This window comes from Camelus dromedarius, chromosome 1, assembly GCF_036321535.1.
Source record: "Camelus dromedarius isolate mCamDro1 chromosome 1, mCamDro1.pat, whole genome shotgun sequence".
In the NCBI taxonomy this organism is placed as follows: domain Eukaryota; kingdom Metazoa; phylum Chordata; class Mammalia; order Artiodactyla; family Camelidae; genus Camelus; species Camelus dromedarius.
Window position 1 is genome coordinate 69,256,256 of NC_087436.1, and position 15,373 is coordinate 69,271,628.

General features: G+C 39.7%; 1 pseudogene; it reads right to left on the reverse strand.

Moving 5' to 3' along the window:
• The window catches only part of LOC105090963 (UDP-glucuronosyltransferase 2B33-like), an 18,373-nt pseudogene extending 5,747 nt beyond the window's left edge, over positions 1 to 12,626 (reverse strand).
• Positions 12,627 to 15,373: the final 2,747 nt, after the last annotated feature.

The following is a 15,373-nucleotide window of genomic DNA, read 5'->3' on the forward strand; positions in this document are numbered from 1 at the left end:
TATCCTATTTCTTGAGGGTGTAATGCTCTGAAAATATCCACCAAATCTAGTTTTTCTATTGTAGTATTTAATTTTTCTGTTGCCTTGTTTATTTTCTGTCTGGAAGATCTGTCTAGTGATGTTAATGCAGTGTTAAAATCTCCAACTATGATTGTATTCCCATCAATATCCCCCTTTATCTCTGTTAGTAATTCTTGTATGTACTTAGGTGCTCCTATATTGGGTGCATATATATTAACGAGTGTAATATCCTCATCTTGTATCACTCCTTTAATCATTATAAAATGTCCTTCTTTATCTTTCTTTATGGCCTTTGTTTTAAAGTCTATTTTGCCTGAAATCAGTACTGCAACACCTGCTTTTTTGGCTTTTCCATTTGCATGGAATATCCTTTTCCATCCTTTCACTTTCAATCTATATGTGTCCTTCTCCCTAAAGTGTGTCTCTTGTATGCAGCATATTGAAGGTTCTTGCTTTATTATCCAGTCTGCCACTCTATTCTTTTGACTGGAGCATTTAGTCCATTAATATTTACAGTAATTAATGATAGATGTGTGTTTATTGCCATTTTGAACTTATCTTTGCAGTTGAATTGGTATATCCTCTTTGTTCCTTTCTTCTTCCTATTGTGCTTTGGTAATTTTCCTTTGTATTTTCATGGATTTTATTTAATTTTTGTGACTCCTTTGTAAATTTCTGGCTTGTGGTTACCCTTTTTTGTAAATCTATTAACCCATTACTATAACTGTTTTTATTAAACTGATAGTAACATGCTCTCAAACCCATCCTACTGTTAAAAAAATTTTAAAAAGAAAGAAAAAGATATTCTATATTTCCCTGCCTCCCTCTCCCACTCTCAGTGATTTGTATGTCTTCTTTTATAATTTCATGTTTACTTTATTTGTAATTCATGAGTTAATCACCTTTCCAGTTGTGTGTTTCTCATTTCTGTAGCATCCTGCTGCTTTTCTATTTAGAATAGCCCTTTCAATATTTCTTTTAGCATGGGTTTAGTGTTGCTAAACTCCTGCAGCTTTTTTTTTTGTCTGTGAAACTCTTTATTTCTCCTTCTATCCTAAAGGATAGCCTTGCTGGATAAAGGATCCTAGGCTGCATCTTTTTTTCATTCAGGGCTTTGAGTATATCTTGCCACTCGCTTCTGGCCTGTAATGTTTGTGTAGAGAATCAGCTGAGAGCCTTATGGGGGTTCCCTTGTAACTTACTCTTTGCTTTTCTCTTGCTGCCTTTAGAATCATTTCTTTATCCTTGACTCTGGCCATCTTGATTATGATATGTCTTGGTGTGGGTCTATTTGGGTTCTTCCTGTTTGGGACCCTCTGAGCTTCCTGTACTTGGATATCTGATTCCTTCTTTAAGTTTGGGAAGTTTTCAGTCATGATTTCTTCAAAAACCTTTTCAATCCCCTTTGATCTTTCTTCTCCTTCTGGGACCCCTATTATGCGAAGATTAGGACGCTTTATGTTATCCCATAGGTCCCTTATGCTATTTTCATTATTTTTTACTTGCTTATCTTGTAGTTCTTCTGAATGGGTGCTTTCTATTGCCCTGTCTTCTAGATCACTAATTCGTTCCTCTGCATTATCTAGTCGGCTTTGCACAGCTATTAGATCATTCCTCATCTCTGTCAATGAGTTTACCCATTCTACTTGGCTATTCTTTATAGCTTCAATTTCATTTTTGACATATTTTATATCTCTAAACACTATCTCTTTTAATTCCTTCAGCAATTCGATCACTCCTTTTTTGAAATATTGATCTAGTAGGCTATCGATGTCTATTTCATTGATCTTTCTTTCAGGGGGTTTCTCTTGTTCTTTTAATTGGGAAAGGTTTTTCTGCTTCTTCATCTTGCTCATACCTCTCCGGCACTGTGGTTTATGGAGTATCAGTTGTTTATTTTGGTCCTTAAGGATTTTATCTATCTAATGCCTATTTAGGAATAGAACTTAGGAAAAAAAGAAAAAATAAATAAGAGAGAGAGAGAAAGAATTTTAAAAGAAGGGAGAAAGAGGGTTTGAAAACAGTGTATAATGAATAATAGAAGAGCGAGTTGAAGCAGAGTATTAATCGGGTTGAGACGTCCTTTTAAAACCTTAACAAAAAAAAGGGGGGGGGAGATGAATCGATGTATTTGAAACCTGTGTCTAATCAATAACAGGACATCAAAACCCAAGAGAAATAGAAATGAATTAAGAAGTAAAAATTAAGAGAGTAATAGAAAATAGAACAGGTAAAAACAGATTTAAAAAAAAAAGGGGGAGGGGTGGGTTTGTCCGTGTTCTCCTGGAGTCTGTGTGCTTTTAATGTGAAGTCTTTCTGTCTTGTCTCCTGTTTTGGAAGCTCAGCTTACTGTTTTCAGAGGCCCTCCGTTGGCGCCCTCTTCCGTGCTGCTCCCAGCACCTGTCCGCAAGCAGATCGCGCCTCCTCCTAACACTGGGTCAGGTGCAGCTCTCCTCTGCTGTGGGCGGGTGGGTCGCTGCCCCTCTGGATGCCGCAGTCAGATGTTGCAGACTGGCCGGGTAGGAGCGCGGGTCGTGCCCCGTCCCAGCACCTCGGTCAGGGGCTGTTTTCCTGCCCAAAAGGCGGGGGGCTGCTCTCGCTCTACCTGCGTCGCCGGTAGCTCCGCTGCTCTGTGCGGCTGTGCGCTCTGCCCTGGTCGGCGCTCCGCATGTGGGCTCGGGGAAGACCGAGGGACAGCCCTGTCCCTGCTCCGAGCCAGAACCCAGCTCCTTGTTTGTCTTTGTGGAGCAAGTTCTCTGAGGGACCAGGATGGAGGATCCTATCTGCCCCAGGCTGCAGGCCAGTCTGTCTGGCCTTTGAGGCTGCTAAGCGCTTCGGTGTGGATGCAGGTTTCGCCCCTGCCTCTGCCTGGGTGCTAAGTGCCGGAGGATATGGCGGCTGTGCCTGAGCCCTGCCTCTCTTCCCCCAAAAACTTTCCGTGGGTTTTCAGAGATGGGGGTGTGCACCCTTCCCCCGAGAGCACATCAACCTTGCTGTTTTATGGAGGGCCCAGGTTGTTCTGCCCTGTGCACCCACAGCCACGGCGCGCAGCCCCTTGCGTTCCCCCGGGGCTGCCTCCGTGCAGCCGCCCCCGTCCTCCGCCCGGCTTGTGCAGCCTGGCCCTGCCCGCCGCTGCCGGCCCGCGTCTCAGGCTGGGTGTCGGGGGGACGCTGTGTGCCCGTTTAACTTAGTTCTGTCAGTCAAGGGCTGCTCTGTACAGATCCGAGCCTCGGAGGCTCCCCCTCCGTCCCGCTGGCCTCTCAGTTGGAGAGGGGAGACCCAGCGAGCGAGCGCCAGTCCTCCTTTGCCACTCCCTCCCCGCGGGACCCGTCCCGTGCTGCTTTGCCTTTTGTTCTTTCTTTTTTCCTTTTCTCCTACCAGATTTTTGGCGTCTTTACCTTTTGAAGAGGGCGATGTTCTGTCGGAGTTCCACAGGTGCTCTGGTTGGCTGAGTGGGTCTGTAGATGTGGGTCTTGGTGTATTTGTGGGAGAGGGTGACGTGCGAGTGTCCTTCTACTCTGCCATCTTCTCCGTCTCTCTGTAATTTATTGATTAAAACATCTGATAACACTATGAACTAACTCGAGTTCATAATTTAAATTATAAAAAATCTTAATTAACATCTATTTGATCTATTTGTAGGTTAATACCAACCAGGCACTTCCTCTCTAATATTGACTTTATTATATTTGTTTTCAAGCCTAGCTAGTGAGATCAGGCAACTTAAATGACTGAAATAGAACTGTATCTTATCTAATTTATGTATTACTGGATGATTTATAATGCGCCACTGCAACTAACTTCTGAGAGAGCCTTGTATCCATGTATTATCACAATACAGTGATTTCTGTTCTGTTTTGTGCTATGAACTTCTTTGATCTCAAATAAGATCAGAACAGATGCCGAAGGGAGAAAAAAATGCTGAAGTGCGTTCACAAAGTTTGTGGCAGGGGGAGGGTATAGCTCAGTGGTAGAGGGTGTGTTTAGCATGCATGAGGTCCTAGGTTTAATCCCCAGTACCTCCATTAAAAACAAACAAACAAACCTAATTACCGCCCCCCTCCAAAAAAAAAAAAAAGTAAAAAATAATAACAATTAAAAAAAAAAAAAACAAGAAGGAACTTCGATACTGTCCTACATAGTGGCTGCACAATCTACACTCACACCAACAGTGTAGGAGGATTCCCTTATCTCCACATCCTCTCCAGCATCTATTGCTTGTAGACTTCTTAATGATGGCCATTCTAGCTGGTGTGAGGTGATATCTCATTGTAGTTTTGTTCTGCATTTTTCTTCCAATTAACAATGCTGAGAGAAGGGGCCAAGATGGCAGAGTAGAAGGATGCTCATAACTCACCCTGTCCCACAAATACACCAAAACTCACATCAACGGACCCACCCAGCCAACCAGAGCACCTGCTGAACTCCAACAGAACATCGCCCTCTTCAAAAGACAAAGACGCCACGAATCTGGTAGGATAAAAGGAAAAAAAAAAAAAAAAAGAAGAAAAAGCAAAACAGTTCAGGACAGGTCCTGCGGGGAGGGAGTGGCAAAGGAGGACTAGTGCTCGTCCGCTGGGTCTCCCCTCTCCAACGGAGAGGCCAGTGGGACGGTGGCAGGGAGCCTCCGAGGCTCAGATCTGTACAGAGCACCCCTTGTCCGACAGAACTAAGTTAAACGGGCACAGAGGGTCCCCGCAACACCCAGCCTGAGAAGCGAGCCAGCAGCTGGGGCCGGGACAGGCTGCCCGAGCCGGGCGGAGGACTGGGGCGGCTGTACTGAGGCAGCCCCGGGGGACTGCAGGGTGCTGCGCACCATGGCTGGTAGGGCATATGGAGCAGAACAACCTGGGCCCCCAAAAATTACGAAAAAAAAAAGAGCAAAGCAACACTGCTGGTGTGCCCTGGAGGGAGGGGTGCCATAGCCTTTGTCTTCTCAGACCCGCGACACCATTACTGGCACTTCCTGGGAAAAGAGAGACTGGGGAGAAGAGAGGCAGGGCGCAGCCACAGCTGCCATATCCTCCTGTGTGCAGCGCCTGGGCTGGAGTGGGGCCTAGCCCTGAATCCGCACCTGGGGGCTCTGCAACCTCCTAGGTAGGACTGAGCCTTGTTTACAGCCCGAGGAAGATAGGATCTTTCTGCCCTGGCACCTCAGAGAACTTGCTCCACCAAGACAAACAAGGAGCTGAGTTTTGGCATGGAACAGGGGTGGGGCACTTCTGCTTTCTTCCCTGAGCCCACCTACAGAGTGCTGACCCAAGGCAGAGTGGGCAGCTGAATAGAGCAGGGGAGCGACCTGTGCCAGGAGTGCACAGGTGGCCACCCCCCTTCCTGGCAGGAATGCAGCACCTGACCATGGTGCTGGGAGGGGGCACGATCCGCCCGCCTACCTCGCCCAAGCTCGGCATCTGACTGCAGCATCAGGAGGAGGAGGAGTGACCAGCCCGCCCACCCTGAAGGAGTAAAGCACCTGACCCACTGTTGGGAGGGGGCATGATCTGTTTGCTGACAGGCACTGGGAGCAGCACAGATGAGGGCGCCAATGAAGGGCCTCTGGAAACTGCAAGCTGAGTTCGCGAAAAGGGCGAAGACAGAAAGACCTCTTGATAAAATCATTAAGAGTACAGAGTCTCCAGGAGAACGAATCCCTTTTTTTTTAAATCTTTTTTTCATCTCTTCTATTTTTTATTACCTTTTTAATCTTTACTTTTTAAACAATTGTATATATCTACAGTTCTAATCCTTTTTAAATTTTTCTTTTCAAATCTGTTAATTATTATTATTTTTAAAAATCCACCTCATTTCATTTTTATTTCTCTTGGTATTGACCTTCTGTAATTGATTATACACAGGTCTCAAATATTGCATTTTGATTTTCTTTCTCCTTTTTTAAGGTTTTTAAAAGACATCTCAACTCGAATGCCATTCTGCTTCAAGTTGCTCTTCTATTATTGATTTTACTGTTTTCAAACATTTTTTTCTCCCTTCTTTTAAAGTTCTCTCTCTCTCTCTCTTTTAAGCTTTATTTCTGCATAGGCTTTAGATAAATAAATTAACTCCTTAAGGACCACAATAGATAACTGATACTCCATAAGCCACAGTGCCAGAGAGATATGAGCAATATGAAGAAGTAGAGGAACCACTTCCAATTAAAAGGGCAAGAGAAATCCCCTGAAAGAACAATCAGTGGAATAGACGTTGATGGCCTACTAGATGAAGATTTCAAAAAAGGACTGATCAAAGTACTGAAGGAACTAAAAGAGAGTGTTTAGAGGTATAGAATATGTCAAAAATGAAACTGAAGCTATAAAGAAGAGCCAAGTAGAATTGGTAAATGCATTGGCTGAGATGAGAACAGATCTAAAGGCTGTATAAAGCAGGCTAGATAATGCAGAGGAATGAATAAGTGACCTAGAAGACAGGGCAACAGAAAGCACCCAATCAGAATAGCTGAGAGAAAAACAAATAAGTACAAATGAAAACAATATAAGGGACCTATGGAATAGTATGAAGCATGCCAATCTATGCATAATAGGGGTTCCAGAAGGGGAAGAAAGACCAAAGGGAATTGAAAAGGTATTTGAAATCATGACTGAAAACGTCCCAACCATAAAGAAGAATCAGATATTCAAGTGCAGGAAGCTCAGAGGGTCCCAAACAGAAAGAACACAAACAGACCCACAGCAAGACATATCATAATCAAGATGGCCAGAGTCAAGGATGAAGAAATGATCCTAAAGGCAGCAAGAGAAAAACAAAGAGTGAGTTACAAGGGAACCCCCATAAGGCTCTCGGCTGATTTCTCTACACAAACACTACAGGCCAGAAGGGAGTGGCAAGATATATTCAAAGTCCTGAATGAAAAAAAGATGCAGCCTAGGATACTTTACCCAGCAAGGCTATCCCTTAGAATAGAAGGAGAGATAGAGAATTTCACAGACAAGCAAAAACTAGAAGAGTTTAGCAACACTAAACCCATGCTAAAAGAAATATGGAAAGGTCTACTCTAAATAGAAAAGAAGCAGGATGCTATGGAAAAGAAAAACTGATAACTGGAAAGGTGATACCTACCATGAATTACAAATAGAATAAACACAACATTGTAAAAGAAGACATCTAAATCTTTAACAGTGGAAGAGGGAAGCAAGAAAATATAGAGTATTTTTTTTCATTTTTAAAATTTTTTGTTCTCTGTAGGATGGGTTTGAGCTCGTATTACTGTTTAATACAAACAGTTATAGTAATGGGTTAATAGACTTACAAAAAGGGTGACCACAAGCCAGAAAGTTACAGGTGAGTCACAAAAACTAAATAAAATCCATGATAATACAAAGGAAAATTACCAAACTACAAAAGAAAGAAGAAAGAAACAAAGAGGAAATACCAAATCAACTGCAAAAATAAGTTCAAAATGGCAATAAACACACATCTATCAATAATTACTGTAAATGTTAATGGACTAAGTGCTCCAATCAGAAGACATAGAGTAGCAGACTGGATAATAAAGCAAGAACTTTGAATATGCTGCATACAAGAGACCCACTTTAGGGAGAAGGACACATATAGATTGAGAGTGAAAGGATGGGAAAGGATATTCCATGCAAATGGAAAAGCCAAAAAGGCACATGTAGCAGACAAAATAGACTTTAAAACAAAGGCCATAAAGAAAGATAAAGAAGGACATTTTATAATGATTAAAAGAGTAATACAAGATGAGGATATTCCACTCGTTAATATACATGCACCCAATATAGGAGCACCTAAGTACATAAAACAATTACTAACAGAGATAAAGGGGGAAAGTGATGGGAATACAGTCATAGTCGGAGAGTTTAACACCACATTAACATCACTAGACAGATCTTCCAGACAGAAAGTAAATAAGGCAACAGAGCAATTAAAGAATACAATAGAAAAATTAGAGTTGGTGGATATTTTCAGAGCATTACACCCCTCAAAAATAGGATATACATTCTTTTCAAGAGCACATGGAACATTTTCTAGGATTGATCATGTACTTGGGCACAAAAGAAGCCTCATCAACTTTAAGAAGATAGAAATTATCTCTAGCACCTTTACTGATCACAATGCCTGAAACTAGAAATCAACTACAGAGAAACAAAGGAGAAAAAAAGGAAAGCATGGAGATTAAACAAGACGGTATTAAAAACGTAATAGGTCAATGATGAAATCAAAGTTGAAATTAAAAAAATACCTTGAGACAAATGAAAATGAAAACACAACCACACAAAATTTATGGTATGCAGCAAAGGCAGTGCTAAGAGGGAAGTTTATAAGGAACGATACAGGCTTTCCTCAAAAAAGAACAATCTCAAATAATCTAACCCACCAGCTAAAAGAATTAGACAAAGGGGCAAAAAAGTCCGAAAGGCAGCAGAAGGAATGAAATAATAAAGATCAGGGAGGAAGTAAATAAAATGGAGTTTAAAAAAACAATAAAAAATCAATCAAACCAAAAGCTGGTTTTCAAAAAAGTAAATAAAATGGACATACCTCTGGCCAAACTCACAAAGAAGAAAAAAGAGGGAGCACAAATCAGCAAAATAAGAAATGAAAATGGAGAAATTACAACAAATAACATAGAAATACAGGATATCATACAAGAATATTATGAAAAACTATATGGAACCGAACTGGATAACCTAGAGGAGATGGACAAGTTTCTGGGAACACACAGCCCACCAAGACTGAACCAAGAAGAAACTGACCACTTGAACAAACTGATCACTAGATATGAAATTGAATTAGCAATAAAAACCCTCCCTACAAATAAAAGTCCAGGACTGGACAGCTTCACCAGGGAATTCTACCAAACATACAAGGAAGAACTCATACTAGTCCTTCTCAAACTCTTTCAAAAGATTGAAAAGGAGGGAATACTCCCAAACTCATTCTATGAAGCCACCATCACCCTGACACGAAACCAGGCAAAGACACCACCAAAAAAGAGAATTATAGGCCAATATCACTGATGAACATAGATACAAAAATCCTCACCAAAATATTAGCAAATAGACTCCAACAGCACATGAAATAGATTATACATCATGACCAAGTGGGGTTCATCCCAAGGACACAGGGTGGTTCAATATATGCAAATCCATCAATGTAATACATCACATCAACAAGAGAAAGGACAAAAACCACATGATCATCTCAACAGATGCAGAAAAAGCATTTGATAAAATTCAAACCCATTTATGATAAAATCTCTCACCAAAGTGGGTATAGAGGGAACATATCTCAACATAATAAACCTATATATGACAAACCTACATCCAGCCTAGTACTCAATGGTGAAAAGCTCAAAAGCTTCCCACTAAAATCTGGGACAAGACAAGGCTGCCCACTATCACCACTCCTATACAACATAGTCTTGGAAGTCCTAGCCAGAGCGATCAGGCAAGAGAGAGAAATAAAAGGGATCCAAATTGGAAAAGAAGTGGTAAAAGTGTCATTAAATGCCGATGACATGATACTATGTATAGAAAACCCTAAAAGGTCCACACAAAAACTAGTAGAGCTGATCGAAGAATTCAGCAAGGTAGCAGGTTACAAGATTAAGTTTCAGAAATCAGTTGCATTTCTTTACACTAATGATGAATCAACAGAAAAAGAAAGTAAAGAAACAATCCCCTTAAAAATATCACCCAAAGTAATAAAATACCTAGGAGTAAATCTAACCGAGGAGGTGAAAGACTTATAAGTGGAAAACTATAAAACACTGATTAAGGTAATTAAGGAAGACTTAAAGAAAAAAGGAAAGATATCCCATGCTCCTGAATTGCAAGAATCAATATTGTTAAAATGGTCACATTGCCCAACGCAATCTACAGATTTAATGCAATCTGTCCCAATTTACCCAGGACATATTTCACAGAGCTAGAACAAATCATAATAAAATTTATATGGAATGACAGAAGACCTAGAATTGCCAAAGCATTACTGAAGAAAAAGAAAGAGGCTGGAGGAATCACTCTCCAAGACTTCAGACAATACTATAGAGCTACAGTCACCAAGACAGCATGGTATTGGTACAAAAACAGACATATGGACCAATGGAACAGAATAGAGAGCCCAGAAATGAACCTACAAACTTTTGGTCAACTAATCTTCGACAAAGGAGGCACGAATATGCTATGGAATAAAGACAGTCTCTTTAGCAAATGGTGTTGGGAAAACTGGACAGCATCATGTAAATCAGTGAAGCTAGAACACTCCCTTACACCATATACAAAAATAAACTCAAAATGGATCAAAGAATTAAACATAAGACAAGATAAAATAAACCTTTTTTAGAAGAAAATATAGGCAAAACATTATCTGACATACATCTCAAAGATTTTCTCCTAGGACAGTCTACAAAAGCAATAGAAATAAAAGCAATAATGGGACCTAATTAAACTTACAAGCTTCTGCACCACAAAGGGAACCATAAGCAAAACAAAATGACCACCTATGGAATGGGAGAAAATTTTTGTAAATGATGAAACCCACAAAGGCTTGATCTCCAGAATATATAAGCAGCTTATATGACATAATAAGAAAAAAAAAAACAACACAATCCAAAAATGGGCAGAAGACCTCAACAAGCAATTCTCCAAGGAAGAAATACATATGATCAATAGGCACATGAAAAAATGCTCAGTATCACTAATTATCAGAGGAATGCAAATCAAAATTATGATGAGGTATCACCTCACACCAGTCTGAATGGCCATCCTTCCAAAGTCCACAAATGACAAATGCTGGAGAGGCTGTGGAGAAAAGGGAACCTTCCTACACTGCCGGTGGGGATGCAGTTTGGTGCAGCCACTGTGGAAAATAGTATGTAAATTCCTCAAAAGACTAGGAATAGATTTACCATATGACCCAGTCATCCCACTCCTGGGCATATATCCAGTAGGAACCCTACTTCAAAAAGACACCTGCACCCCAATGTTAATAGCAGCATTATTTACAATAGGCAAGACATGGAAATAGCCTAAATGCCTATCAACAGATAATTGGATAAAGAAGATGTGGTATATTTATACAATGGAACACTATTCAGCCATAAAAACCAACAACATAACACCATTTCCAGCAAGATGGATGTTCCTGGAGAATGTCATTTTAAGTGAAGTAAGTCAAAAAGAGAAAGAAAAATATCATATGAGATTACTCATATGTGGAATCTATAAAAAAAGAACATAAATACAAAACAGACTTGAGGTGAAATCATACCAAACATAGGATGGGCCCTAAATCCAATGACAGATGTCCTTATAAGAGAAAGCATAGGGAGACCTGAGCCAGAGACACAGAAGGCAGCCGTGTGGAGAGGGGCAGAGATTGGAGTGATGCAGCCACAAGCCCAGGACTTCTGGAGGTACCAGGAGCTGGAGAAAGCCAGGAAGGATTATCCCCTATACACTTCCAGGGAGAGTAGCCCTGCAAATATATTGATTTTGTACTTCTGGCCCCCAGAACTATAAGATAATAGATTTCTGTTGTTTTAAGCCAAAAAAAAAAAACAAAACAAAACAGAAACAAACTCATAGACATAGAATACAAACTCGTGGTTGCCAAGGGGGTGGGGGGTGGTAAGTGACACACTGTGAGTTCGAGATTTATAGATACTGAAAGGTATATATAGAATAGATAAAGAAGTTTATACTGTATAGCACAGAGAAATATATTCAAGATCTTGTAGTAGCTGATGGTGAAAAGAATATGAAAACGAATATATGTATATTCATTTATATCTGAAAAATTGTGCTGTACACTAGAAATTGACACAACATTGTAAACTGAGTATAACTCAACAAAAAGAAAAATTTCTTCCTATCTACTGGAGGAAAAATGTAATAAACCACTGACTTACCTAATACTTCACTGCAAAATATATCCCATTTCTTCTTGTTGAAGGTCTGAAATGAGAAGCTAAAATGTAGGTGATACAACATATTTGTCACCCTTTCCATAAATGTCATTTTGTCACTAAGTTCTGATATGATAACAGGTACATAGGAAGGAGGCAATATAAGCCCTCCACAGAGTTTTTTGTATGTTTTGCCAAGGGTAGACCGAAGACTGTAGACACAAGGTAGGTTAAGTAGTTCAGATAGCAGCTCAGCACAAGGAGAAACGGGATCTCCAAGAACAACATCAAATCTGGATTCTTGCACTTTCTTCGTAAGTTTTTTGTTCAACACTGCATCCTCACAGAGCTTTTGAGCAGTATCAGAGTATTCATAAAATGTTTTTTGCATCTTTGAATCATATGCCCATAATGTACTCTTTGGTAACTCATGTGTCCACATCTTGACCCATTTCATATACTACAAATCAAGCTCATTCTTAGTAAAGGATGTAGGATAAACCTCAAGTTTAAGGGCTGATGATTTATTAGGATCTACAAGTATGGAAGCTGAAGATGCGAGCACAGTGACTTCATGTCCCCTCTGAGCAAGTTCATCCAATATTGTCTTTAAATTGATCCAATGACTGTATTCCATTGGCCACACCAACACCTTTCCTCAGGATGCACAGCTGAAATAAAAATACAGCACAAGAACAGAAACCCATGTCTTAGACATCTTGGGAAAATCTAACCCTTCTTCATAAACTCTCTTAACTTCAGTTATAGTTTTCATTTATATCAAGGAAAGAATCTGATAAGTAGTTAATATTAACTGGTACATAGCAAAGTCACAATGACTAATGAGCTAAAGACTGCTTTCAGGAGTGCAACCCTAGTAATCTCTCTGCCAGCTAATCTCCAGCTCAGAGATTTTGGATAGCAAATAAATAAAAGGTTAGATGACCTTATGTCTGTTTGTGCACACAATGAATCCCAGTATCATTGTAAATGCCACTGCTTCTAAACTAAGAGGGAATTACCTTACAAATAGGGATTTTCCAAGTAAGAAAGCAGAATTGTGTCAATACAAATCTATTCTTATTTATTTGAGCATTTCAAATCATTTCTTTCTCTATATTTTCACATCTGTTTTATTAGCTTCATTTCATTTACATTGCCTTGGGTTTTTTTCACTGTAGATACTCCCACTCTTTTTTTTTTTTCTACCTAAACATGGACATGCTTTGAGTATCGCTTTAGTTACTTTCCTTTATCTGAGAATATTACCTCTGAATTATTATCTTTTCATTTCCAGCACTCCTTATGTTACTCTCACTTCTTTAATACTTCTTCAGTATTTACTCTTAGAAAGTATTTATCCTCTAAGTACCTTCTGAACTTTGTTTTCTATATTGCCTTTGTAATCCAGGTAAGTTATAGTTTTAAAAAAAATCTTACCAGGATTTCCCATTAAGTTAGAAGTAGGAAGGGAAAGATGCATGTCATGGGATAGATTTGTTTTCATGTTATCTGTATTCTATTGACTTGAGATGAGAGGAGAATCTACCTTAAAAAGGATTTGGATGTAGATTCTAAGCAGAACATTGCCAGCAGAGTTTCAATATCCTTCAATCTTGGTAATGTCCCATGATAGGTGCTTTAATGTGTTAACCAGATTCTTTTTTTGGGACTGTAGAAACTATTTCCCAGCTCATGAGATTTTCAGTTGACACTCCTTATCTACCATCTTTCTTTGAGGATTGCCTCTGCTAAAAGAGAGAGATCTAGTCTAAAGCAATGTATCTTTCCTGGGCCCATGTCCAATGCCTAGACTTCTCATTTTAATTTTGGTCAACTCTTCAAGGTTATCTTAGCTTCAGAGGTCCCAGTGGTTTGCTTGAGATTTACTCTGAAATTGCATTATTTCTATTTTTTCCACTGTCCAGTTTTGCTTCCTACCCTTCACTTGCACAGTTTGTTTCCATGAACATGCCATAACAATTTTCCTGCAAACTAATCTCCAGCTCTGAATCTGCACATTGAGGGCACTCAATGTTTTATAATCAGTGCCAAGGGTGGAATAAGAGAGAGACACCAAGGTCATATTTTGGAGCTGGATCATTCACCACAGATTGTAATGTGGTCTCTATCACATGGTGAGACACAAATAGCTCTTGAATTGCGATAACGTGAAAGTTTTACTACTTTCAGTGAAGATGAATTGAGAGTACATTGAACGAAAGGTACTAGTAGTTGTGATATATCATATATTTGATAAATAAGGGAATAAATTAAGAAAATGGAAATAGGTGGTTATGTTAGTAGAATTGATGCTTTGGAGAGTATAATGGAAGAGTGTGGGCTATTAACCATCAAATTAAGGCTAAGTTTGAAAGCCAGAGGAACTGCCTTGGTAGCATGTAAAGAAAGCCTCATATCTTGGAGAAGGGCTAAAACAATCTGCATAATTTTTAAAATAAAATATTTCCAATTCTACTTAAATTGCTAACCTAATTGCGGTAGGGATCATTACCTCTATATCATCCAAGCTTTTGATGACAGTACTGAAAAACCCTCAGAGACATGACAGTGCTTGTGATTTATTATGTATTATGGAGCAAGGACCAGACAGTCCCAGTGGATTCCACTTGGCCTTTTGTGAAGATCTCTTGTGGGGTAATTGAAAAGACTCACAGGGCTCCACAAAGAATATTCAACATAATGCTTTTAATAAAATATATATATATAGATCTCGTGGAGCTATAGTAGGAGAAAGAGAGTAAGGTGAACATTGAGGTTCCAAGAGACTTCCAGGCACAGGTCCTCAGGGTCCTCTTTTATTTGCACAGGATACAGTTTGTCTCCAGATATGAAACACCAAGATTTGTATGATGAATTTTAATTATACAAGACAAAAAAGGTTGGTTTTCTTTGCACTCCTCTAGCCATTTAATCAAGCCAACTGATCTCATGGGTTACATCAAGTGTTACAGGCCATCAGTAATCAAACTTGCCTTGGATACTAAAGGGAAGAGGGTTGGAGGAGAGACTTGCACACTTTTAATAGAAAACCATAAATCATTAGTTAGCTGCTCATTCTTATCATGGCCCAGAGTTATAAACAGAATTTTATTTGTCCATGAAGGTAACCATGGTGCTGTCAGCATGCAGGTGAGGTGACCCAAATGGAGATTCTATCAATTACTGAATGTACCTGCATTCTGGGTCAGAGAAGTCACATAAGATGATCCATAATCTTAATGAATCCATTGTAAGAATAACTGAGGGCAAATCTTTACCTATTACTTGACCTTTATGAGCTCTCAGTCTTCTTTTTGTACAATAGTGATGTTTAGTGTCTCCAGAGATTAGTGTCAGTTCAGAGTGATAGTCTGATAACCTCTAGAGATTTAAATATTTCTCTGTTTACAAAAGCAAGCACCTTGGTCAATAGACTCTGGGTAATTTCTTCAGTAAAGAGAT